This window comes from Montipora foliosa, unplaced genomic scaffold, assembly GCF_036669935.1.
Source record: "Montipora foliosa isolate CH-2021 unplaced genomic scaffold, ASM3666993v2 scaffold_292, whole genome shotgun sequence".
Lineage (NCBI taxonomy): Eukaryota > Metazoa > Cnidaria > Anthozoa > Scleractinia > Acroporidae > Montipora > Montipora foliosa.
The window spans coordinates 80566-106783 of NW_027179594.1; the positions used below are offsets into that span (position 1 = coordinate 80566).

Sequence of the window (26218 nt, forward strand, 5' to 3'; positions counted from 1 at the left end):
ACTTACGTGACGTAGCGCACTTCAAAGTCTTACTGGTTCCCTTCTCAACAACGGACAGTACGTATTCAAAGGGCCGATAAGACACTATCCTGACCATGAAAGATTTACTTTTTATGATAACAATCCAATTAACTGATAACATAGAGAAACCACAAAGTGTTGGCCACAGAAATGTAACGCCAACTGATCTGGCGGGTCCTCAGTTACTCAATGCAAAACGGGCTCTCCAGAACGCAACATAACACAACGCAAAAGAAATCTATCGCGATGGAGCAGTACAAACACACATCCACTTACGTTTCGAAACGATGCACGAGGATAAGAGCTCGACCCGCTGGCATTTTCTTGTCTCACTCGTCTATCGATGGAAATCGATGCGGCTGAAATAAACACGTCCTCTCGCTCTCTCTACGGCCAAGAATGAAAGAAATAAAATCACAGTTTTGCAGTGCACCAAGTACGGAACATTCACCTACAATTTCAGCAGTGGAATTCACAAATACAACTCACCTTCCTTAGTCCTTACACCGCCACCGCATCTCCTTCCCTGCCCTGCCTGAAACGTTACCAACAAACCTTCCCATTAGCCAACTTTGCCACCGGGGTTTGGTGCGGGGACTAGCGCGAACGCAGGTCCCCACTACCAGAAATTATACGCTCGAGTTACCCACATTTGGGGTAATCGCAAGGGTCAACCCAATCGAAGTGCAATGAAAGAGCCTCACCTTGAGAGGACTGCCTCCCTGATCACAGTGCCTCCCGCGTCAGGTAAGTATGCCTTTTCAACCTCTCCGGAACCGCAAAACGCAACTTGTCTGCGCATACCATGTGGTAATGGGGGTCACGTGCTCCTCGTCCTGTCGTGTCGTGCTGTCCACTCGCTGCTATGCTACCTAGAAAAGAGAAGAGAATGTGAAGGTTGGTTGCTTGGTCATTTGTTCTGCTTTCACTTGATTATTTCTTCCCCAGAGGGAAGTGGGCCACGCTCGGAGGTAGTGCTATACCGAGGCAACCCGTGGCCGGGACGAGGCAAGCCTCTTTTCCACGGCCCAGTTCCAAAAATCAGTTTAATATATGAGCTGCTCGATGAGCAGCGTGAATGGCAGACCAAAGGTCACCAGTCGACAGACTCATCCAACGCCTGAGGCATTGGTCACCAGTATTAGGCGACAGAGGCGAAATAAAACTAAGCAAATCAGGTGGTACAGAGGGTGAATTAAGCAGGTGGCCCGAAGCGAAAAACGAGCTTGTTGGAAACATAGAGGCGATGACTCCATCCGCCCCCCACTGGCGGGCAAAATAACGTCGACGTCTCCGGGTTGAAAAACGCTTGAAGAGCAAGGGGAGGTGGAACTTGACACGGGCCTTTGCTCCCTCAATGACGGCGAGGGCCCCAGGTTGACAGAACGAAAGCGGTAGTCATTGCGGGCCAGCCAGATGTGAAACTTACAGGCACACAACAGGTAACTGAAGACTTTGGGCACTGCGTGAAGCTCAGTGGAATTGAAACCAAAAAGTAAATGGCGACGCTCAAGCACAGGACACATAGGCGAGAAATGAAAAAGGAGGGACTGTAGCCAACCAACAACACTTTGAGCAAGGGGACACACAAAGAGCAAATGCGACAGTGACTCGACGACAGGACCACAAAAACAAGCGGAGGAGACAGATAAACCAAAAGAGAGAAGACGCTCAGCAGTGTAAATCACACCATGAGCTACCTTCCAGGAGAAATCAACAACAAAGCGGTCAAAATCAAAGAAGTGGAACTGGCGCCACGTATCATACCAGTAAAGGTCCCCAAAGGAGGGAAAGAACTTAACTACACAGTGCGGTGTGACAGAGGAACAGGATAAAAGAAACTGGTAACCGACTTTGGCAGAGAAAAAAAGCCACGGAGGCGACAACGTGAGGGTCAGAGGATGCGAAAACCAAAGTTCCCCGGGAGGGGGAAAAAGAGCCACCAAGCGACTCCCAGGCCAAAAGCAAAGAGGAGTAAAATGGCGGTAACAGGGACCTGTCGAAGGCAGCGGGACGGGAGAAAACATCAAGAGAGGAGGCAGCAAAACACGATTGAAACCAGTACGACACAAAGGAGGACCAGCTTGACGAGGACAAAGTAGACCGTTTGACCCACTGACCCAGAAGCGACCAAACCTTGAGCTTAATGTCCACCACCGAGAAACCTCCCAGCGATGTGGGCTGAACGACCACAGCACGTGCAACGAGCTCCCGCTTGGTTTTCCAGAAGAATGAGAAAACAAGGGAGTTAAGTTCTTTAAGTACCCAGGGGGGCATGTGGACCAGGGATGCCACATACCAAACCCTGGCGAGGGCCAGGCAATTGATGACCAAAGCCTTGCCATGAAAAGACAAGGAGCGCTGACGCCAGGAGGAGAGGACGCGTTCCACAGCCTCTATCCGAGGCCGCCAATTAGTTCATCAATGTCATGCGGGCCAATGAAGACTCCGAGGATTTTAAGCTTAGAAGATGTCCAGTCGAGAGGGACAGGGGGGTCAGTTCGGCCAGCCCAAGACCCCAGCCACAAGCCGCGAGACTTTGTCAGGTTGAGCTTGGATCCAGAACCAAGCTCATACCTTGTGTAGGTGTCAAAAACAGCCCTAATGGAGGCATCGGAGGACAAGATGAGCGATGTGTCATCCGCGTACTGGGAAATTGGAGAGAGCGGTGAGGGCAGTCCAGGCAGCAAAGGTCCAGTAATGGCGGGATTTGCTCGAATATTGGCGGCCAAGACCTCAGCGACCATAACATACAGCAAAGGTGCGAGGGGGCAGCCTTGACGCACCCCCCGTGTGAGACTGAAAAAGTTTGAGACATGACCGTTAACAATGACAGCACTCTGAACAGCATTATAGAAAAGGCGGATCCAGCGCAGAAAGGAGGTTTGGAAACCCATTCTGCAGAGGGTGGCATGCAGAAAGGACCAATCAACGCGATCAAACGCTTTTTCTTGGTCGAGCGAGAGGATGGCACAAGGAGACCCGGATTGCGTGGCGTAATGGACCATGTCTCGGAGATAAGCGACGTTCTCACCAATATAACGACCGGGGACACCACAGGTTTGATCCTCAGCCACCACGGCATGAATAACCTTCAGGAGACGCCCAGCGATGACGCGGGCAGCGAGCTTGTAGTCCACACTAAGGAGGGAAATTGGCCGCCAGTTACGAGGGTTCAGCCGGTCACCCGTCTTAAAGATGAGAGAAATGATGCCTCGACGCTGAGAGAGGCTGAGAGTGCCAGCCTCATAACATGAGTTCAGGACGAGCACGAGGTCCTGTCCGAGCACCGGCCAGAATTTGACATAAAACTCCATAGGGAGGCCATCCAAGCCCGGGGTCTTGCCTCGAGCCATCCCACATAAAGCAGTATAACACTCCTCCGACTGGAGAGGACCATCACACTGTTGAGCCTGGTCGGCGGACAAGGTGGAGGTGAGGGCGTCGAGCAGGGAAAGAGCCACGTCCCCGTCAGTAGGCTCGGCACTAAACAAGTTAGAATAAAAGGAAGCAAAAGCCTGGCATAGGTCCTTTGAACTCGAGACCACTGTGCCATCATCGCATCGAAGTGCTGAAATAAGTCGGTCGGCGGCACGCTTCTTTTCCAGACGGAAGAAAAAGGCCGAGGAGGTTTCACCTTCCTCAACCCATTGGCCCGAGCACGGACTTGGGCTCCCCGAGCTGCCTCGAGGTCTAGGGCAGCAAGGGCAGACAGGGTAGAATGGTACGGCTCAACACAGGAGGTGAAACCGGCATCAACACGGTTCTTAAGATGCCCAGCTAGTCGGCCAAGGAGGTCTCGACACTGCGATGTTTTCTTTCGAGCGCTCAGCGCAATATTTAATTGTGAGGCCTTTGATTTGGCTCTTGCCCTTATCCCACCACTTAGCTAGTGACGGGAAGGACAGCATGGACTGCCTCCAAACGGACCAAAAATTAGTGATATGCTGGATATAGTCCTCATCATTGAGGACAGAAATGTTGAGCTTCCAGAAACTGTCCCAGGAGCAGCAATGTCTGGGACACTACAAGAAAGCACCACACCACAGTGATCCGAAAACGGACAAGGAATAATATCGCAAGTCAAGACTGATGGTAACAGGAGTACGGGGCACCAATGAGATCAATACGGGAGGCCATAAGGCCGTCTGAGCGAGTCCAAGAGAAGGCAGAATCGGAAGGATGCAGGTGCCTCCAAATGTCCAGACAACAGCAGGAGTCAAAAAGACGTTTTAAGGTAGCAGTACTTTCGCGGGAAGTGTCAGAGACATTGGAGCCCCGACGATCGAGGGCGCGGTCGAACACAGTGTTAAAGTCCCCGGCAAGGAAGGTCGGATAGGTGGGATCAACCCAAGACGAGACGTCGTCCAGGAAGTCGTCACGGGCTGGGTTGCGATTGGGGGCGTAGAGACAGCAGATACGAAACGGGTGCCCAGAATGGGTAAAGTGGCAAAAAACAACACGCCCAGCGGTGTCACACCAAGAGCTCGTAAGGGTGACCGTGGGGCGGAATAAAATGATGCAACCACAAGAGTGTGCAGAGCCAACAGAAGCAACTGCATTAAAACCAGATGAACGAAACCAGACTGACATTCACTGTCTGAAGAGCAGTGGGCCCTCTTGTAGGCAGACAATGTCAGGGACCTGAGGAAAGGAACGTAACCAGTGCAGAACACCAGCGCGCTTGGACGAGTCCCTGAGACCATTGGTGTTTAAGGAGAGGATAGAGAGAGCCATAACTGAGAAGAAAGAGAGAGACAGCACAACTAGGAGCGACGGCTCCGAACCGGGGCAGGGGGAGCCAAGGAGGGAAGGCCAGAATGAACAGCCCTCCCAGACTCCCTGCCCTTTCCAGACTTCGAGCGGCCGGGGACCGCAGAACCAGGAAGAGGTTTCTTCGCTTTCTTCTTAGACTTGACCTGATCATCAGAGGAAGCCTCAACATCCGAAAGTCCACGCTTAGTGACTGGTGAATCAGTCAGCTCGACCTCGTTAACCATTACGGGAGACAGAGATAGAACCTGTGGGGTATTTACAGGGGTTACATTGATGCCCGTTAAAGGGTCATCGTCACTAAATATACTTTGACTGTATTCAGTCTCATTAACTAGTTCATTATCATTCGTATCCATTTCTTTTCCATTATTACTATTATCCATTTCCATTTCTTTTCCATTAACTACAGCATTATTTGTCATTTCTTTTCCAGTAACTACATTATTACTATTATCCATTTCCATTTCTTTTCCATTAACTATAGTAGTATTGTCCATTACACCAACTACGTTACTACTAGTGTTAACATTGTATTACTCTGTGGCGCAGCCAAACCATCAGACGCAGCGGCGGGGGAGGCAGCCACCTGCACGCGCGTCGAGGACCCACCATTACCGTTTTAGGGAGGGCCGCACCCTCCTTAACATTTACTGGTGGCAGGAGAGGCCATGGGTGGAGTACCAGGGGGGATAACTCATTGTCCCTGAGGTCGGTGTGGGAACCCCAACTTGAAATACCAGGTTGCGTGGGGGCAGGAGGACGAAGGGTTACCCCCTCGTCCCCAGAGTCCTCATGGTCAGAGCTTGCAGGAGAAGTGGGAAGGTCCTCAGGACCAGAACTGACATCCAGGAGGGGAGGCAGCGACTCCGGGGGAGTGGCACCAACAACAAGTGAAGCGGACGGATGGGCGGGGGTCGCAGGCGAAGATGGTGGGTTCCCCCAGGCATTGGGGGGGTTGGGCAATCCCTGGCCATGTGACCAGGCTCCCGACACCTGCGGCACTTCCCGCGCAAGTCACAGTTTTTGGTGAGGTGTTCCCCACGACAGATATCACATTCGGCCGGCTGACCCACATACCACACCTTACATTTATATCCAGCAATGTCCAGATTACGAGGGATCCGGCCAGAACGAACCATTTTGATGATACGGGCTCCAGTGCAGATTGCAGGGTCACCCGGGTAATGCTGGTGCCTTATCGTCTCCACCTTCCCGTACGAGGAAAAGTAGGGCCGGAGGCGATCATCACTCTCCTCAAAGGGATAGTGATACAACATAACATTTTGAGCTCGAGGCCCAGCATACATGACTTTGCACTTAGCACCAGCTAAAGTGACAAAATCATAACCTTCAACAATATTTTTACATTTTGGGTCAGCGAAAGTAATCTGAACCAGTTTTACGGGAACAAACTGAATACTGTCAATCACAAAGGGGGTGAACTTTCCCTTGATGGCTGTAACAAGTTCCGCCCTGGGAACAGAGGTTGGAACATCGGAAAGGTCGAGGACTACTGTCCTCTTAAAGGCCGCAAGAGGCATGATGAAAAGGGAAAAAGAGAAAAAACAGTCCCCCCGGAAAGCAAAGCTCCCAGGAAGGGAACAGAAAGACTGGCTACCCTGGGTTATGGCAGGACGCCAAGCATAAGTCCCCAGGAGGGTCACCAGTAAAACTCAGGAATCAAAAATCTTACCACAAATCCCAAAAACGCTTGTCCCCACACTCCAATTCCAATACGGAACTTACGCGTACCACAAGGAAAGGCACGAACCTGGCAGATAATAAAAACCCGCGTCAGGTAAGTATGCCTTTTCAACCTCTCCGGAACCGCAAAAACGCAACTTGTCTGCGCATACCATGTGGTAATGGGGGTCACGTGCTCCTCGTCCTGTCGTGTCGTGCTGTCCACTCGCTGCTATGCTACCTAGAAAAGAGAAGAGAAATGTGAAGGTTGGTTGCTTGGTCATTTGTTCTGCTTTCACTTGATTATTTCTTCCCCAGAGGGAAGTGGGCCACGCTCGGAGGTAGTGCTATACCGAGGCAACCCGTGGCCGGGACGAGGCAAGCCTCTTTTCCACGGCCCAGTTCCAAAAATCAGTTTAATATATGAGCTGCTCGATGAGCAGCGTATCAGATATTAAGCTGATAAGAACAGATACTACACTTGATCTTAGCCAAAAGGCCGAGAAGCCGATGCCCGTAAATGCTCACAGCGGACAAGGTGCTCCCAGTCTCATGGCCACGAGATATGGTGGTCCGATTACAATCCGTGCCAAGGAAGGAATGCCCAAAGCCAACCTGAAAGCGAGGCGCACACAACGATCGCCCTTGTACAGTGGGCAGCAGGACCAGCATTGCATGGCACTTGCGTTGACGGCAAGAGGACAAATGCACATTGTGCTTGCTCTGACCTCGTTTTTATTTTCCCTTATAACAAAGTTAATTTTCACGGCGAATTACTTGTCTACGACCATACCACAGGGAAAACACCGGTTCTCGTCCGATCACCGAAGTTAAGCCCTGTCGGGCGGGGTTAGTACTTGGATGGGAGACCGCCTGGGAATACCCCGTGTTGTAGGCTTCCCTTTTTCCTTCTGTACACTTGATTATCTCAAAAATCTCAGTTTCCTTTAATGAAAGAACATTCCAAACCAGGTTTTTTGAACACAACATGCCAACGATATGTCAAAGATGAGACATACAACAAAAACAAAATAGTTCACACGAGAAAGTGGAACTTGTATTCCCAAGGGAGCGCGTGCGCGCGAGATCTTATCAATCCAACGTTTATGACATGAAACGTATCTTTTCGTGTGAGCAAAGAACAGGATACGACAAGTAAAAAATGCATGCACTGTTATGCATTAGATGGAAGTTAACCTAGCCCGGATGATATGCATACAACGAAGGCTACAACACTACAACATTGATCCTGCGAAAACGTGACTTACGTGACGTAGCGCACTTCAAAGTCTTACTGTTCCCTGCTCAACACGGACAGTACGTATTCAAAGGGCCGATAAGACACTATCCTGACCATGAAAGATTTACTTTTTATGATAACAATCCAATTAACTGATAACATAGAGAAACCACAAAGTGTTGGCCACAGAAATGTAACGCCAACTGATCTGGCGGGTCCTCAGTTACTCAATGCAAAACGGGCTCTCCAGAACGCAACATAACACAACGCAAAAGAAATCTATCGCGATGGAGCAGTACAAACACACATCCACTTACGTTTTCGAAACGATGCACGAGGATAAGAGCTCGACCCGCTGGCATTTTCTTGTCTCACTCGTCTATCGATGGAAATCGATGCGGCTGAAATAAACACGTCCTCTCGCTCTCTCTACGGCCAAGAATGAAAGAAATAAAATCACAGTTTTGCAGTGCACCAAGTACGGAACATTCACCTACAATTTCAGCAGTGGAATTCACAAATACAACTCACCTTCCTTAGTCCTTACACCGCCACCGCATCTCCTTCCCTGCCCTGCCTGAAACGTTACCAACAAACCTTCCCATTAGCCAACTTTGCCACCGGGGTTTGGTGCGGGGACTAGCGCGAACGCAGGTCCCCACTACCAGAAATTATACGCTCGAGTTACCCACATTTGGGGTAATCGCAAGGGTCAACCCAATCGAAGTGCAATGAAAGAGCCTCACCTTGAGAGGACTGCCTCCCTGATCACAGTGCCTCCCGCGTCAGGTAAGTATGCCTTTTCAACCTCTCCGGAACCGCAAAACGCAACTTGTCTGCGCATACCATGTGGTAATGGGGGTCACGTGCTCCTCGTCCTGTCGTGTCGTGCTGTCCACTCGCTGCTATGCTACCTAGAAAAGAGAAGAGAATGTGAAGGTTGGTTGCTTGGTCATTTGTTCTGCTTTCACTTGATTATTTCTTCCCCAGAGGGAAGTGGGCCACGCTCGGAGGTAGTGCTATACCGAGGCAACCCGTGGCCGGGACGAGGCAAGCCTCTTTTCCACGGCCCAGTTCCAAAAATCAGTTTAATATATGAGCTGCTCGATGAGCAGCCCGACAAGGTCGCCAGCCAGAAAGACTCATCCTACAAAGGTAGGTACGCCGTGAAACAAGCAACAGCCCGGGACGATAACAGGACTAAAACTGGGACAGAGAAAAACGACCATTGCAAACAGAGCCGATAATGCCAGACGCACCCCACTGACGATGAAAATAACGTAGACGACGGGGGGGACTTAAAACGCTTAAAAAGGAGAGGTAGATTGAACTTGACACGAGAGCGGACCTTTGCGATGACATCGAGGGCACCAGGCGGCACATTACGGAAACGAAAGTCATTCCGAGCGAGCCAGATAAAATACTTACAGACACCTAGGATGTACATGAAAACACGAGGAACTTGACGGATCTCAGCCGGGTCAAAACCAAACAGCACGTGACGGCAAACCAAAGAGGGGGACGAAGACGAAAAACCAAACAATAGAGACTGTAACCATGAAAGCACACTATGAGCAAGAGGGCAGGAGAAAAACAAGTGAGAAGGACATTCAGAGGCAAGACGGCAAAAGCAAGAAGGGTCGACCGAGTACCCAAAACCGACAAGGCGATCGGCAGTGTACAACACGCCATGGGCGACCTTCCAGTTGAGATCGATCACTGGGCGGTCAAGATTGAAGAAGAACAATTGGGACCAGGTCGAAGGCCAGTAGAGTGAGCCATACAAAGGGAAAAACTTGTCAACACAATGGGAATCGGACGATCCTCAGACAGCAAAAAAACAAATAAACAGAATTTGCAGAGATAGAGGAAACAGCAGCAACATGATGAGGAGACAAAGACGCAATGACAAGGGAGGAACGCCGACGGGAAAAGGAACCACCAGCCAAACGCCAAGCAGACAGAAGAGCAGAGTAAAAAGGGGGAAGGGACTTGGAGGAAAAGGCCTCAGGACGGGACAGAACATCAAGAGCAGGGACACCAAAACGAGAATCACACCAAAAGGAAAAGAAATGGACCCAACTACTCGGAGAAACAGTGAAACGCCGAACCCACTGGACAAGGAGCGCAGAAACTTTAAGACGAAGATCAATGACAGAAAAACCACCAGCAGATGTAGGCTGAACAACAACAGCACGAGAAACCAGATCGCGTTTGCCCTTCCAAAAAAACCCAAAAACCAATTTACAAAGCTCGGAAGAAACCCAAGGGGGGACATGAATTAGGGAGGCAATGTACCAAACCCTAGAAAGGGACAAGGCGTTGATGACGAGAGCTCTCCCGCCGTAGGACAGGGAGCGTTGCCTCCAAGAAGCCAGCACATTCTCCACGGCATCAATCCTAGGACGCCAGTTCACTTCCTCCAAATTCCCAGGCCCAATAAAGACGCCCAGCACTTTGATCTTGGCCGAGGTCCAGTCCAGGGTGACAGGGGGGTCAGTCCTGCCAGACCACGAACCGAGCCACAATCCCTTGGATTTGGACTGATTAAGCTTAGCACCAGAACCCCTTTCAAAAAGAGCATAAACTTCAAAAATAGCAGCAATGGCAATATCAGACGTGACGATGAGAGAGGTGTCATCGGCGTACTGCGAGATCGGAGACAGGGCCCGCGGGGCCCCGGGGACAGAAAGACCAATGATACGTGGATTGGCACGAATGTTAACAGCAAGCACTTCAGAAACTAGAACATATAATAATGGAGACAAAGGACAGCCCTGACGCACGCCACGAGACAAAGGAAAAAACCGAGACAGATAACCATTAACAACTACAGAGCTTTGGACAGCAGAATAGAACAGAACAACCCAACGGACAAAAGATGGGCCAAAACCCATCCTCGACAGAGTAGCACACATAAATGACCAATCCCACTCTATCAAAGGCCTTTTCCTGGTCTAAGGAGAGAACGGCAACCGGGATGTCAGATTCCGTGGCAAAGGCAACCACATCACGCAAAAGAGCAACATTCTCGCCAATAAAACCTGCCAGGAACACCGCAGGTCTGATCCTCACTAACAACCAGATGGATAACTTTGAGAAGGCGCCCAGCAATAACACGAGAAGCAAGCTTATAGTCGACGTTAAGAAGGGAGATGGGGCGCCAGTTACGAGCGTCCAACCGATCTCCCTTCTTAAAGATTAAGGATATGAGACCCCGCCGTTGAGACAAAGACATAGAACCAGACAGATAACACGAATTCAAGACCTCCACTAAATCAGACCCAAGAACGTCCCAGAATTTCAAGTAAAACTCCATGGGGAGGCCATCGACCCCGGGGCTTTACGACGAGCCATGCCAACAAGGGCACGATGACACTCCCCAAGAGTCAGAAAGCCCTCACAAAGATCAGCTTGGGCAGATGAAAGGACCAAGGACACATTACTGAGGAGAAAATCTTGAGCAGCGGAATCCGTAGGACAGGCAGTAAAAAGAGAGGAGTAGAAAGTGGCAAACGAAGAACACAGATCAGAAGGTGTTGAAACAATGGACCCATCAGGGTTCCGAAGCGCAGAAACCCACCGGTCAGCAGACCGTTTCTTCTCTAAACGAAAAAAGTACGCCGATGAGACCTCGCCCTCCTCAACCCATCGGACACGTGACCGTACTTGGGCACCTTGAGCAGCCCTGATGTCATAGGCGGAAAGCTGTTCAAGGGTGGATCGATAAACACCTAAAACAGACAGGCAACCAGCATCAAGCCGTGCCTTGAGGTGTGCCGCCAACCTAGCCAACAAATCACGTGACCAAGAATCTTTCTGCGACCGGCGCACACAGTAAGATACCGTAATGCCCTTGATCTTTGCTTTACCGGAATCCCACCACTTGGAAAGAGAGGAAAAACAGAGCTTACAGTCCTTCCAATCGGCCCAAAAGTCAGAAATAAGGCGACAGTACTCCTCCTCCTCCAGGACTGAGGTATTAAGCTTCCAAAGCCCCGGACCAGGAGGAATAACGTCAGGAACAGTGAGAGAGCAGGACACAGCACAATGGTCTGAAAACGGACACGGAAGAATTTCACAAACAGAGACAGACGCAACCCAGACATAAGGACACCCAATTAGATCTATACGGGAGGAGATAGAGCCATCCGCCTTAGTCCAGGTAAAGGCGGAGGAAGACGGATGGAGGTATCTCCAAATATCAATACAACAGACATCGTCAAAAAGACGACCAAAGGGCAACAACACTCTCACGCGAGGTATCACCGACCACGGAGCCCCACACACGGTCAGCAGCGCGATCAAAGACGGTATTAAAATCGCCGGCGAGGAGGGTGGGAACTGAAGGGTCTAATCGGGAAGAGACCTCGTCCAGGAAGGCATCACGATCAGGGTTGCGATTGGGAGCATAAATGCAAGCAACCCTGAACACAGCGCCACGCAAAGAAAACTCACATAACAAAAAACCGACCACAACTATCAGAGGAAGATTTAACAAGGGACAACACTGGACGAAACAAAACAATACAACCACAAGACTTATTAGAGCCGGGAGACGCCACAACGGAAAGACCAGATGACTGGAACCAGGACTGACACTCACTGAGGGAGATGCAGTGGGCCTCTTGGAGGCACACTACATCAGGAACAACAGGCAAGGAATGAAGCCACTGTACAAACCCAGCTCGCTTAGACTGGTCTCGCAGACCGTTGACATTAACTGAGACAACTGACAGAGCCATAATGGAGTACAGTAAAAGAATAACTATGTACGTGCTTTGCGTTGGGGGAGGGAAACCGACACATCAGGCAAACCTTCGTGCTTCGCAGACTTGACAGTATCAGCTGAAGCACGAGTCTTCGATTTAGTAGAAGAGGGCGCAGCTCCACTCTTCTTAGCCACCTTCGTAAGAGCCTTTCGGGAAGGAGTAACAGAAGAGCTATCAGAGGAGGTCTCAACGGAATCACAACCACGTTTACGAGGAGTGGATACCTCAACCATTTCCACCTCCAAAGGTTCAACAGATTGGGAGGATGGAGGAACACCCGAAGAAACAAGACCGTCGGTACCACCACTAGCAACAGTACCCTTACGACGCACACCTGTATTCTCAGCCACTTTACATGAAGTGCCACCACTTGGTGGTTTTTTAACATTTTCTAATTTTTTAACAGCGATGCCCGTAAATGCTCACAGCGGACAAGGTGCTCCCAGTCTCATGGCCACGAGATATGGTGGTCCGATTACAATCCGTGCCAAGGAAGGAATGCCCAAAGCCAACCTGAAAGCGAGGCGCACACAACGATCGCCCTTGTACAGTGGGCAGCAGGACCAGCATTGCATGGCACTTGCGTTGACGGCAAGAGGACAAATGCACATTGTGCTTGCTCTGACCTCGTTTTTATTTTCCCTTATAACAAAGTTAATTTTCACGGCGAATTACTTGTCTACGACCATACCACAGGGAAAACACCGGTTCTCGTCCGATCACCGAAGTTAAGCCCTGTCGGGCGGGGTTAGTACTTGGATGGGAGACCGCCTGGGAATACCCCGTGTTGTAGGCTTCCCTTTTTCCTTCTGTACACTTGATTATCTCAAAAAATCTCAGTTTCCTTTAATGAAAGAACATTCCAAACCAGGTTTTTTGAACACAACATGCCAACGATATGTCAAAGATGAGACATACAACAAAAACAAAATAGTTCACACGAGAAAGTGGAACTTGTATTCCCAAGGGAGCGCGTGCGCGCGAGATCTTATCAATCCAACGTTTATGACATGAAACGTATCTTTTCGTGTGAGCAAAGAACAGGATACGACAAGTAAAAAATGCATGCACTGTTATGCATTAGATGGAAGTTAACCTAGCCCGGATGATATGCATACAACGAAGGCTACAACACTACAACATTGATCCTGCGAAAACGTGACTTACGTGACGTAGCGCACTTCAAAGTCTTACTGTTCCCTGCTCAACACGGACAGTACGTATTCAAAGGGCCGATAAGACACTATCCTGACCATGAAAGATTTACTTTTTATGATAACAATCCAATTAACTGATAACATAGAGAAACCACAAAGTGTTGGCCACAGAAATGTAACGCCAACTGATCTGGCGGGTCCTCAGTTACTCAATGCAAAACGGGCTCTCCAGAACGCAACATAACACAACGCAAAAGAAATCTATCGCGATGGAGCAGTACAAACACACATCCACTTACGTTTTCGAAACGATGCACGAGGATAAGAGCTCGACCCGCTGGCATTTTCTTGTCTCACTCGTCTATCGATGGAAATCGATGCGGCTGAAATAAACACGTCCTCTCGCTCTCTCTACGGCCAAGAATGAAAGAAATAAAATCACAGTTTTGCAGTGCACCAAGTACGGAACATTCACCTACAATTTCAGCAGTGGAATTCACAAATACAACTCACCTTCCTTAGTCCTTACACCGCCACCGCATCTCCTTCCCTGCCCTGCCTGAAACGTTACCAACAAACCTTCCCATTAGCCAACTTTGCCACCGGGGTTTGGTGCGGGGACTAGCGCGAACGCAGGTCCCCACTACCAGAAATTATACGCTCGAGTTACCCACATTTGGGGTAATCGCAAGGGTCAACCCAATCGAAGTGCAATGAAAGAGCCTCACCTTGAGAGGACTGCCTCCCTGATCACAGTGCCTCCCGCGTCAGGTAAGTATGCCTTTTCAACCTCTCCGGAACCGCAAAACGCAACTTGTCTGCGCATACCATGTGGTAATGGGGGTCACGTGCTCCTCGTCCTGTCGTGTCGTGCTGTCCACTCGCTGCTATGCTACCTAGAAAAGAGAAGAGAATGTGAAGGTTGGTTGCTTGGTCATTTGTTCTGCTTTCACTTGATTATTTCTTCCCCAGAGGGAAGTGGGCCACGCTCGGAGGTAGTGCTATACCGAGGCAACCCGTGGCCGGGACGAGGCAAGCCTCTTTTCCACGGCCCAGTTCCAAAAATCAGTTTAATATATGAGCTGCTCGATGAGCAGCGTATCAGATATTAAGCTGATAAGAACAGATTTTTTTTTTTTTTGTCAAAAGAGCGTTTATTCACAAATAAAAATGGAGCAATTACATATTCAGGAATACAAAAAAGTCTACAGAGTTACAAAGCCGGAGTAAGCAGCTAGCCGTAAGGGCCAGGGGCCCTAACGATAAAGTCCATGAACTGCGCAAGTTCCTTAAAGAGAGCCCCGGATTACAGGCACCGCAAACAGCGCGCGGACAAAGCAAAACGAGAATTAAATGTACGCCTAAATAGTAACGCTAGGAAGACCGTTCTCTACGGTGCAAAAGCCTGGGAGAGACCACAAAGAAGAAAAGCGACTGTCTGAAAGGCGAAAGTGATCGAGCTTAATTCGACTACGGAGATCGCCAGAAACAAAACGGATAATAGCCCGATGATCTTCTTTACCGTTATAAAAGGTGGCCTTATTGCGAAAAAGCCAAACACCGTAGAGAATGGTCTTGATAATGTGGCGCGCAATGCGAGCCCTCTTTGTAACGAGAGGGGGCCAAATAAAAAAGAACACGAAGGGGACATTTAAGGTAAGCCGAAAGCCTAGCACACGATCTAAAATTGGGGAAAAACGGGACCAAACCCGCTTAACCCGAGGGCAATGCAAAAAACAATGATCTATAGTCTCTCGTCTAGGGCAAGAAGCACAGAAAGCCGAGTTAATATATCCCCAATTAGCAAGGGAATCGCGAACCTTAACACCGCGGAGAGCGATTAGCCACAAGAGATCATTTTTAGGATTTTCGGTAAGAGAATCTCGAACGAGAGACCAATGATCATTGAGTGAAAAAGAAGAGCCACAAACCTGGGTCCAAACTCTATGCAAGATAGGGGAGGAGGAATTCGAGGAAAGTAGTTTCAAATATAAACGCTTAGAAGTTAAGTCGCAATTACCAACGGATAAAAGAGTTTCGAGACAGCGGGCGTAAAAAGGAGACGGAAAGCAGGCAGAAGGGGCAAAATTATCGCGCAAACAGTTCCACTGGGGGCGAAGAGAAGACAAACGTCTACCAACAAAATATTTACAAAGATAAAAACTAGAATCGTGAGGCGAGTCCAAAGTAAAAGCCATCCCCGCTAACTGCAAGGCAAGGCACTTAACACTAAAGTTAATAATACCTATACCCCCTTGCGCAGCGCTTAAATATAAAGTATTACGAGCAACCGTCTCAATTTTACAACCCCAAAGAAAAGGCCAGATGAAACTATTGATACGGGAAAGGACCCAGGCAGGGGGAAGCAAAACCCTAGCTAGATACATCAGCTTACTTAACCCTAAGGTGTTAATAAGGAGAGCCTTGCCTAGGAAGGACAAAGAACGAGATCTCCAAAGATTGAGGGACTTCTCTAGTTTGTTTAGTTTAGGTTGCCAATTATCATTCTCAACAGGGATAGTACCAAAAAAGACCCCAAGAATTTTCATTTTCTTGACCCAAGTAAGTCCAAGGGGTTCGTCAGTCCGAGAACGCCAAGCACCGAGCCACATGGCCTCCGTTTTCGACTTATTTAGCTTAGCTCCAGAACCACGTTCGTAAACACTAACACAATCAAAAAGCTTATTTAGAGAGAAAAGGTCTTTCAAAACAGCAGTAGTGTCATCAGCATAAAGGCGAACCTTGGCCTGCAAACCCCTTGCACCAGGAAGTAAAAACCCCTCAATCTCAGGAGATCTACGGATCAGGTTAGCAAGAACTTCTACACATAAAACATAAAGTAGAGGAGAGAGAGGATCCCCCTGACGGACGCCCCGTTCAAGGGGGATACTCTCAGTAAGCCAATCGTTAAGGATGATACGCATGCAAGCACCATTATAAAAGGTACTAATCCAGCGACAAAAATCAGAACCAAAACCGTAAACATTAAGCAGCTCTAGAAGGAAGACGCGATCGACTCGGTCGAAGGCTTTTTCTTGATCTAAACTAATCAAAATAGCAGACTCATTTGTTTGCTCAATGTGGCTCAAAACATCGCGCAACAAACTCACATTAGAGAAGATTGAACGACCCGGAACAGAGCAAGATTGATCAGGGGAAACTATGTGATGCATAACCGAAGAAAGACGAGTTGTGATAGCTTTAGAGATAATCTTATAATCCACATTGAGCAAAGAAATGGGCCTCCAGTTTTTCAAATTCTTAATATCCCCACGCTTCTTATAAATAAGGCGAGTAACGCTTCCTTTCATAGAATCCGAAAGTTCAGAGTCATGGAAACATTGGTTTGCGACTGATAGCAAAAGGGGGCCCAGAATGTCCCAAAAACGCAAGTAAAATTCGACAGACAAACCATCAGAACCAGGTGACCTTCCTAGGCTAAGGCTCCTTAATGAAATAGTCAATTCATCTAAAGTTAAAAGTCCCTCGCATGAGTCGCGCAGAGGAGGAGAAAGCGAAGAAGGAATAGAATCAAAACAGGATTGTTTACACACAGGATCAATAACCTCTTGCGAGAAAAGATTTGAATAAAAGCGCACGTGCGCACGTTCAATCTCCTCCCGAGTGAAAACTTCAATGTCATTATCATTCAAAATGGAAGAAACGTTATTACGGTCTAAGCGCTCACGTTCTAACTTGAAGAAGAAGCGTGAAGGCTTCTCGCCCTCCTCAAGCCACTGGACGCGAGAACGGATTTTAGAGCCTTCCAAAACACGCAAGGTAAGAGCATTCAGTTCAGATTCAAGCCGAGAAATTTCAGGGGCGACCGAAAGGTCGCCACAGACAAGACGGCGCTTGAGACCAATTATTGCATTAGTTATAAGGACGCGCTCATGCGAGAGACTTCTACGTTTATTCTTAGCGAAGGAAATAATTTCCGAGCGAATAGAGTCCTTAAAAAAGTCCCACCAACATTTGACTGACGGAAAATAGTCAACGCAATCGGAGAGCTCGCGAATCTTAGCATCAAAGGAAAGACAAAAATCGCTATCATTCAAAAGGGAGGAATTAAATTTCCATAAGCCCGGACCACGCATATAATTAGACTCCAATTTTAAAGAAAGATTAACAAAATCATGATCAGAAAAGGCGCAAGGAGAAATGTCACAGGACTGAACTAAGGGGAATAAATTTCGGGAAACAAAAAATTTGTCAAGGCGCGAGCCGATGGAAAAATTAGAATTAAACCAAGAGCACGCTCGGACACGGGGATGCAATTTGCGCCAAGCATCTTCAAGGTAAAGTGAACGACGAAAGTCAGAGAGGTATTTTGCAATGGAAACATTGCCACCAAATTTATCTAAATCAGATTCATAGCAATTGAAATCACCGGCAATAATAGTAAAATCAGCAGGAAGGCAGAAAGCATGCAGATTCTCGAAAAACACTTTTCGGTCAGTCAAAAGGGTGGGCGCATAAATATTAATAATATTAAACTTACGATTATTATACTCAACGAGTAAACTAAGGACACGTCCATCATGATCTCTACGCCAAGATAAAACTTGACCATCAAAACGATCGGAAATCAAAATAATAACACCAGCCTGTTTACCAACAGCAGGGGACCAAAAAGATGGCCCACTCCAGTCAGCAACCAGGGAATTAAAGGCAACAGGATCAGATATTAAAGTTTCCTGAATGCAGATAATACCGAAACCGAAACGAACATAATCAAGCAAAGCTTTCCGAGTAGCCCGATTAGAACCACGTGAATTAATTGAAATTAAATTAAATATAGAGGTCATGATGGACGGCTTTTTTTCGTAGGCACACGCGAAGGATTCGTTGACTTACGAACAGGCACAATGGTTGGAGTGACATTAGCAGGTGTCCGGCTGGATCCTCTCTTGACAGCTCGTCCCAACGTACGAGTTGGGAAAAGGTCAGGCGCAGGAGTATAATCATCTGAGTCAGAATCATCAGAAACGACGAGAGGATGGTCACCAGGGTCAGAAAGCAGCGGGCGAGAGGTCTGTAAAGGCGAATCAGCATCAAGGTCAGGATCAGTATCGTCAGAAGCAACGTCAACGTCAAGATCAGGAACAGCATCAGGAACAGGGTCAGCGACAGGGGCAGGAACATTATCAGGATCGGAGTTGTCATCAGGGTAATCAGGAAGGGAGTCAGGCGGAGGATCGGCAACATCCATAGCATAGGCTACTTCGGCATCGGAGGCAGCTTCTACCAAGGCTGGATTAGAGGGCGCATAGGAAGCCAAAATACTCTGGGACTGAGAAAGGTCAGAAGAAAGAGGAGGGGAAGATTGTATCTGCGAAGGGGCCGAGTGCTCAGAAGAAGGCTGCAAAGAGGAAGACTGCGACGAGGATTGGGAAGAGCAGGATGAAGATAGTTGGCTAGTAGGCTGCGAAGGTCGATTAGAGGGCTGAACAGCAGGTTGAAGGTCAGGAGACGGCTGGGGAGGAGGGTCATCCGGCTTGTCAGCATCTCGGTAAGATCGAGGACGGCGATGCCACGAATGCTGACAATCGATAGCCTTATGGCCTTGGTCACGACACACACAGCAGAAATCCTCTTCAGGGCATTCCTTAAACATATGACCAACGTGCTCGCAATTGTAGCAGAAGGTATTAGGGCAATCCTTAGCCATATGATCGGGGAGGTTGCACTTTCGACAAGTAGGCGTCTGATTGTCATGACGAACACGGACTAGAACCCGGCCAAAACGAAGAAAGGAAGGGATAGATTTGGACAGGACCATACCAAAGACCCGAGTTCCATTGTCCAACGCAGGGTAGTTCTGGTGTTTACTACGTCGAGTAAACTTCACAGTACCATAGGGAGCAAGACGCATATGAAGCGCAGAATCAGGAAGCTCATAAGGAGCACCAAAAACAGCAACATAGACGATACGGGGATTACCAGAAGCTGTAGGGGCACCAGAGCGGAGGAAACGAGGCACCAACGATGAAGCCCGAAGAAAGGTGTTACGATAATCTTCTTTGGCAAAGGTGACACACACTTGCTGCGGGGAAACCCATTGGACGCAGCGAACAGCAGCAGAAGGGATCTGGCAGGTCTCTAGGTCGGCAAAAAGATCCTTTAAAGCAAAGTCGCCATCAGGTTTCGGAAAAAAGGCAGAACACGGTCTCTCTGGCAAGCGGTTGTAAACAGAAAAATTCTCTCTCTCAAAGGTAGACGGAACAAAACGGCTGCGAACAGGAGGATTATTGACGAGCGGAACAGGGTCACCAGACCCGGCAGTGACACCAGCATATGACATAACAGTATCCGATGAGGCAGCAGCAATATCAGAGGAAGGATTCACAACAACATTCTCAGAAACATGATCCATAGGGGCGTCGCCCCAATTAACACGTGTATCAGTATCAGCATCCATGGAATCGCAATAGCAAGGATACCACAAGGAACGAAAAACCTACTACCAAAATGGTAGGGCTTCGCCCTGGGAGAACCCACAAAACATCGGCCAAAAAGACTTAGCCAAAAGGCCGAGAAGCGATGCCCGTAAATGCTCACAGCGGACAAGGTGCTCCCAGTCTCATGGCCACGAGATATGGTGGTCCGATTACAATCCGTGCCAAGGAAGGAATGCCCAAAGCCAACCTGAAAGCGAGGCGCACACAACGATCGCCCTTGTACAGTGGGCAGCAGGACCAGCATTGCATGGCACTTGCGTTGACGGCAAGAGGACAAATGCACATTGTGCTTGCTCTGACCTCGTTTTTATTTTCCCTTATAACAAAGTTAATTTTCACGGCGAATTACTTGTCTACGACCATACCACAGGGAAAACACCGGTTCTCGTCCGATCACCGAAGTTAAGCCCTGTCGGGCGGGGTTAGTACTTGGATGGGAGACCGCCTGGGAATACCCCGTGTTGTAGGCTTCCCTTTTTCCTTCTGTACACTTGATTATCTCAAAAAATCTCAGTTTCCTTTAATGAAAGAACATTCCAAACCAGGTTTTTTGAACACAACATGCCAACGATATGTCAAAGATGAGACATACAACAAAAACAAAATAGTTCACACGAGAAAGTGGAACTTGTATTCCCAAGGGAGCGCGTGCGCGCGAGATCTTATCAATCCAACGTTTATGACATGAAACGTATCTTTTCGTGTGAGCAAAGAACAGGATACGACAAGTAAAAAATGCATGCACTGTTATGCATTAGATGGAAGTTAACCTAGCCCGGATGATATGCATACAACGAAGGCTACAACACTACAACATTGATCCTGCGAAAACGTGACTTACGTGACGTAGCGCACTTCAAAGTCTTACTGTTCCCTGCTCAACACGGACAGTACGTATTCAAAGGGCCGATAAGACACTATCCTGACCATGAAAGATTTACTTTTTATGATAACAATCCAATTAACTGATAACATAGAGAAACCACAAAGTGTTGGCCACAGAAATGTAACGCCAACTGATCTGGCGGGTCCTCAGTTACTCAATGCAAAACGGGCTCTCCAGAACGCAACATAACACAACGCAAAAGAAATCTATCGCGATGGAGCAGTACAAACACACATCCACTTACGTTTTCGAAACGATGCACGAGGATAAGAGCTCGACCCGCTGGCATTTTCTTGTCTCACTCGTCTATCGATGGAAATCGATGCGGCTGAAATAAACACGTCCTCTCGCTCTCTCTACGGCCAAGAATGAAAGAAATAAAATCACAGTTTTGCAGTGCACCAAGTACGGAACATTCACCTACAATTTCAGCAGTGGAATTCACAAATACAACTCACCTTCCTTAGTCCTTACACCGCCACCGCATCTCCTTCCCTGCCCTGAAACGTTACCAACAAACCTTCCAATTATCCAACTTTGCCACGGGGGTTTGGTGCGTGGTTTAGCGCGAACGTTGGTCCACACTACCAGTAATTATACGCTCGAGTTAGCCTATTTTGGGGTAATCGCAAGGGTCAACCCAATCGAAGTGCAATGAAAGAGCCTCACCTTGAGAGGACTGCCTCCCTGATCACAGTGCCTCCCGCGTCAGGTAAGTATGCCTTTTCAACCTCTCCGGAACCGCAAAACGCAACTTGTCTGCGCATACCATGTGGTAATGGGGGTCACGTGCTCCTCGTCCTGTCGTGTCGTGCTGTCCACTCGCTGCTATGCTACCTAGAAAAGAGAAGAGAATGTGAAGGTTGGTTGCTTGGTCATTTGTTCTGCTTTCACTTGATTATTTCTTCCCCAGAGGGAAGTGGGCCACGCTCGGAGGTAGTGCTATACCGAGGCAACCCGTGGCCGGGACGAGGCAAGCCTCTTTTCCACGGCCCAGTTCCAAAAATCAGTTAATATATATGAGCTGCTCGATGAGCAGCTATCAGATATTAAGCTGATAAGAACACATACTACACTGGATCTTAGCCAAAAAGGCCGAGAAGCGAGGCCCGTAAATGCTCACAGCGGGACAAGGTGCTCCCAGGCTCATGGCCACGAGATATGGTGGTCCGATTACAATCCCTCCTGTGCCAAGGAAGGAATGCCCAAAGCCAACCTGAAAGCGAGGCGACAACAAACAACGATCGCCCTTGTACAGTGGGCAGCAGGCACCAGCATTGCATGGCACTTGCGTTGACGGCAAGAGGACAAATGCACATTGTGCTGCTCTGACCTCGTTTTTATTTTCCCTTATAACAAAGTTACCCATTTTCACGGCGAATTACTTGTCTACGCACTCATACCACAGGGAAAAAAACCCACCGGTTTCTCGTACCGATTCACCCCCGAAGTTAAGCCTGTCGGGCGGGTTAGTACTTGGATGGGAGACGCCTGGGACCATAACCCCGGTGTTGTAGGCTTCCCTTTTTCCTTCTGTACACTTGAGTATCTCAAACCTAAAATCTCAGTTTCCTTTAATGAAAGACACATTCCAACCAGGTGTTTTGAACGACAACAACATTCCAAAACGATATGTCAAAGATGAGACATCCACAACAAAACAAAAAATAGTTCACACGAGAAAGTGGAACTTGTATTCCCAAGGGGAGCGCGTGCGCGCGAGATCTTATCAATCCAACGTTTATGACATGAAAACGTATCTTTTCGTGTGAGCAAAGAACAGGATACCGACACAGTAAAAAAATGCATGCACTGTTATGCATTAGATGGAAGTTTCAACCTAGCCCGGATTGATATGTATACAACGAAGGCTACAACACTACAACATGATCCTGCGAAAACGTGACTTACGTGACGTAAGCGCACTTCAAAAAGTCTTACTGTTCCCATGCTCAACACGGACAGTACGTATGCAAAGGGCCGATAATGACACTATCCTGACCATGAAAGATTTACTTTTTATGATAACAATCCAATTAACTGATAACATAGAGAAACACACAAAAGTGTTGGCCACAGAAATGTAACGCCAACTGATCTGGGGGGTTCCTCATTACTCAATGCAAAAACGGGTCTCTCCAGACGCAACATAACACAACGCAAAAGAAATCTATCGCGATGGAGCAGTACAAACACACATCCACTTACGTTTTCGAAACGATGCACGAGGATAAGAGCTCGACCCGCTGGCATTTTTATTGTCTCACTCGTCTATCGATGGAAATCGAATGCGCTGAAATAAACACGTCCTCTCGCTTCTCTCTACGGCCAAGAATGAAAGAAATAAAATCACAGTTTTTGCAGTGCAACCAAGTACGGAACATTCACCTCCAATTTCAGCAGTGGAATTCACAAATACAACTCACCTTCCTTAGTCTTACACCGCCACCGCATCTCCTTCCCTGCCTGCCTGAAACGTTACCAACAAACCTTCCCATTAGCCAACTTTGCCACCGGGGTTTGGTGGCGGGGACTAGCGGCGAAACGCAGGTCCCCACTACCAGAAAATTATACGCTCGAGTTACCCACATTTGGAGGTAATCGCAAGGGTCAACCAATCGAAGTGCAATGAAAGAGCCCTCACCTTGAGAGGACTGCCTCCCTAGTGATCACACAGTGCCTCCCGCGTCAGGTAAGTAGGACACGCCCTTTCAATAACCTCTCCGGAACCGCAAAATGCAACTTGTCTGCGCATACCATGTGGTAATGGGGGTCACGTGCTCCTCGTCCTGTCGTGTCGTGCTGTCCACTCGCTGGATGCTATGCTACCTAGAAAAGAGAAGAGAATGTGAGGTTGGTGCTTGGTCATTTGTTCTGCTTTCACTGATTATTTTCTTCAATTCTTTCCCGATGGGAAGTGGGCCACGCTCGGAGGTAGTGCTATACCCGAGGCAAACCGTGGCCGGGAATAGGCAAGCCTCTTTTCCACGGCCCCAGTTTAACAAAAATCAGTTTAATATGAGCTGCTCGGTCCGATGAGCAAGCGTATCAGATATTAAGCTGATAAGAACAGATATACACACTTGATCTTAGCCAAAAGGCCGAGAAAGCGATGCCCGTAAATGCTCACAGCGGCACAAGGTGCTCCCAGTCTCATGGCCACGAGATATGGTGGTCCGATTACAATCCGTGCAAAGGAAGGAATGCCCAAAGCCAACCTGAAAGCGAGGCGCACACAAACGATCGCCCTTGTTACAGTGGGCAGCAGGGGGACCAGCATTGCATGGCACTTGCGTTGACGGCAAGAGGACAAATGCACATTGGTGCTTGCTCTGACCTCGTTTCATTTTCCCTTATAACAAAGTTAATTTTCACGGCGAATTACTTGTCTAGACCATACCACAGGGAAAACACCGGTTCTCGTCCGATCACCGAAGTTAAGCACTGTCGGGCGGGGTTAGTACTTGGATGGGAGACCGCCTGGAATACCCCGTGTTGTAGGCTTCCCTTTTTCCTTCTGTACACTTGGATATCTCAAAAAAATCTCAGTTTCCTTTAATGAAAGAACATTCCAAACCAGGTTTTTTGAACACAACATGCCAACGATATGTCAAAGATGAGACATACAACAAAAAAAAAATAGTTCACACGAGAAAGTGGAAACTTGTATTCCAAGGGAGCGCGTGCGCGCGAGATCTTATCAAATCCAACGTTTATGAATGAAACGTATCTTTTCGTGTGAGCAAAGAACAGGATAAACGACAAGTAAAAAAATGCATGCACTGTTATGCATTAGATGGAAGTTAACCTAGCACCGGATGATATGTAACACAACGAAGGCTACAACACTACAACATTGATCCTGCGAAAACGTGACTTACGTGACGTAGCGCACTTCAAAAGTCTTACTGTTCCCTGCTCAACACGGGACAGTACGTATATTCAAGGACGCCGATAAGACCACTATCCTGACCATGGAAAGATTTACTGTTTATGATAACAATCCAATAACTGACGTAACATAGAGAAAACACAAAGTGTTGGCCACAGAAATGTAACGCCAAATGATCTGGCGGGTCCTCAGTTACTCAATATCGCCAAAAACGGGCTCTCCAGAACGCAACACATAACACAACGCGCAAGATAATCTATCGCGATGGAGCAGTACAAACACACATCCAAGCTTACGTTTTCGAAAAACGATGCACGAGGATTAAGAGCTCGACCCGCTCGGCATTTTCTTGTCTATCTAACTCGGTCTATCGATGGAAATCGATGCGGGCTGAAAAAAACACGTCCTCTCGCTCTCTCTACGGCCAAGAATGAAAGAAATAAAATCACAGTTTTTTGCAGTGCACCAAGTACGGAACATTCACCATACAATTTCAGCAGTGGAATTCACAATACAACTCACCTTCCTTAGTCCTTACACCGCACCGCATCTCCTTCCCGCCCTGCCTGAAACGTTAACCAACAAAACTTCCCATTTAGCCAAAACTTTGCCACCGGGGTTGTGCTGGGGACTAACGCGAAACAGCAGGTCCCACTACAGAAATTTATACGCTCGAGTTTACCACATTTGGGGTAATCGCAAGGGTCAAACCCAATCGAAGTGCAATGAAAGAGCCCTCACCTTGAGAGGACTGCCTCCCTGATCACAGTGCCCGGTCCCGCGTCAGGTAAAGTAACCATGCTCTTTCCAACCTATCCGGAACCGCAAAACGCAACTTGTCTGCGCATACCATGTGGTAATGGGGGTCACGTGATCCTCGTCCTGTCGTGTCGTGCGTCCACTCGCTGCTATGCTACCTAGAAAAGCGAAGAGAATGTGAGGTTGGTTGCTTATATCACTTGTTCTGCTTTCACCTTGATTATTTCTTCCCCAGAGGGGAAGTGGGCCACGCTTCGGAAGGTAGTGCTATAACCGAGGCAACCCGTGGACGGGACGAGGCAAGCCTCTTTTTCCACGGCCCAGTTCCAAAAATCAGTTTACAATATGGCTGGCTCTCGTGAGCAAGAGTATCAGATATTAAAGCTGATAAGACCAATACTACACTGCTCTTGCCAAAAGGCCGAGAAGCCGATGCCCGTAAATGCTCACAGCGGACAAGGTGCTCCCAGTCTCATGGCCACGAGATATGGTGGTCCGATTACAATCCGTGCCAAGGAAGAATGCCCAAAGCCAACCTGAAAGCGAGGCGCACACAACGATCGCCCTTTAC

At 48.3% G+C, this 26218-nt stretch overlaps 13 non-coding genes and 4 pseudogenes across 13 annotated transcripts; 4 read left to right on the forward strand and 13 right to left on the reverse strand.

Annotated features, from left to right (window-relative positions):
• Positions 1 to 612: 612 nt before the first annotated feature.
• Positions 613 to 776, reverse strand: LOC137986905 (U1 spliceosomal RNA). Its single transcript, XR_011120114.1, has one exon. It is a non-coding gene; the product is annotated as a U1 spliceosomal RNA (small nuclear RNA).
• A 194-nt stretch (positions 777 to 970) lies between these two features.
• Positions 971 to 1161, reverse strand: LOC137986880 (U2 spliceosomal RNA). Its single transcript, XR_011120092.1, has one exon. It is a non-coding gene; the product is annotated as a U2 spliceosomal RNA (small nuclear RNA).
• Positions 1162 to 6799: 5638 nt separating this feature from the next.
• LOC137986925 (U2 spliceosomal RNA) lies at positions 6800 to 6991 on the reverse strand. Its single transcript, XR_011120132.1, has one exon. It is a non-coding gene; the product is annotated as a U2 spliceosomal RNA (small nuclear RNA).
• A 268-nt stretch (positions 6992 to 7259) lies between these two features.
• On the forward strand, positions 7260 to 7378 carry LOC137986888 (5S ribosomal RNA). Its single transcript, XR_011120099.1, has one exon. It is a non-coding gene; the product is annotated as a 5S ribosomal RNA (ribosomal RNA).
• Positions 7379 to 8353: 975 nt separating this feature from the next.
• Positions 8354 to 8517, reverse strand: LOC137986906 (U1 spliceosomal RNA). Its single transcript, XR_011120115.1, has one exon. It is a non-coding gene; the product is annotated as a U1 spliceosomal RNA (small nuclear RNA).
• Positions 8518 to 8711: 194 nt separating this feature from the next.
• LOC137986869 (U2 spliceosomal RNA) lies at positions 8712 to 8883 on the reverse strand (annotated as a pseudogene).
• Positions 8884 to 13169: 4286 nt separating this feature from the next.
• On the forward strand, positions 13170 to 13288 carry LOC137986889 (5S ribosomal RNA). The gene has a single exon (XR_011120100.1). It is a non-coding gene; the product is annotated as a 5S ribosomal RNA (ribosomal RNA).
• Positions 13289 to 14264: 976 nt separating this feature from the next.
• LOC137986907 (U1 spliceosomal RNA) lies at positions 14265 to 14428 on the reverse strand. Its single transcript, XR_011120116.1, has one exon. It is a non-coding gene; the product is annotated as a U1 spliceosomal RNA (small nuclear RNA).
• A 194-nt stretch (positions 14429 to 14622) lies between these two features.
• LOC137986931 (U2 spliceosomal RNA) lies at positions 14623 to 14804 on the reverse strand (annotated as a pseudogene).
• Positions 14805 to 20461: 5657 nt separating this feature from the next.
• On the forward strand, positions 20462 to 20580 carry LOC137986890 (5S ribosomal RNA). Its single transcript, XR_011120101.1, has one exon. It is a non-coding gene; the product is annotated as a 5S ribosomal RNA (ribosomal RNA).
• Positions 20581 to 21552: 972 nt separating this feature from the next.
• Positions 21553 to 21716, reverse strand: LOC137986908 (U1 spliceosomal RNA). The gene has a single exon (XR_011120117.1). It is a non-coding gene; the product is annotated as a U1 spliceosomal RNA (small nuclear RNA).
• A 194-nt stretch (positions 21717 to 21910) lies between these two features.
• LOC137986929 (U2 spliceosomal RNA) lies at positions 21911 to 22103 on the reverse strand. Its single transcript, XR_011120136.1, has one exon. It is a non-coding gene; the product is annotated as a U2 spliceosomal RNA (small nuclear RNA).
• Positions 22104 to 23523: 1420 nt separating this feature from the next.
• On the reverse strand, positions 23524 to 23696 carry LOC137986910 (U1 spliceosomal RNA). The gene has a single exon (XR_011120119.1). It is a non-coding gene; the product is annotated as a U1 spliceosomal RNA (small nuclear RNA).
• Positions 23697 to 23908: 212 nt separating this feature from the next.
• LOC137986930 (U2 spliceosomal RNA) lies at positions 23909 to 24110 on the reverse strand (annotated as a pseudogene).
• Positions 24111 to 24383: 273 nt separating this feature from the next.
• Positions 24384 to 24500, forward strand: LOC137986892 (5S ribosomal RNA; annotated as a pseudogene).
• A 1013-nt stretch (positions 24501 to 25513) lies between these two features.
• On the reverse strand, positions 25514 to 25684 carry LOC137986911 (U1 spliceosomal RNA). Its single transcript, XR_011120120.1, has one exon. It is a non-coding gene; the product is annotated as a U1 spliceosomal RNA (small nuclear RNA).
• Positions 25685 to 25884: 200 nt separating this feature from the next.
• On the reverse strand, positions 25885 to 26080 carry LOC137986867 (U2 spliceosomal RNA). Its single transcript, XR_011120080.1, has one exon. It is a non-coding gene; the product is annotated as a U2 spliceosomal RNA (small nuclear RNA).
• Positions 26081 to 26218: the final 138 nt, after the last annotated feature.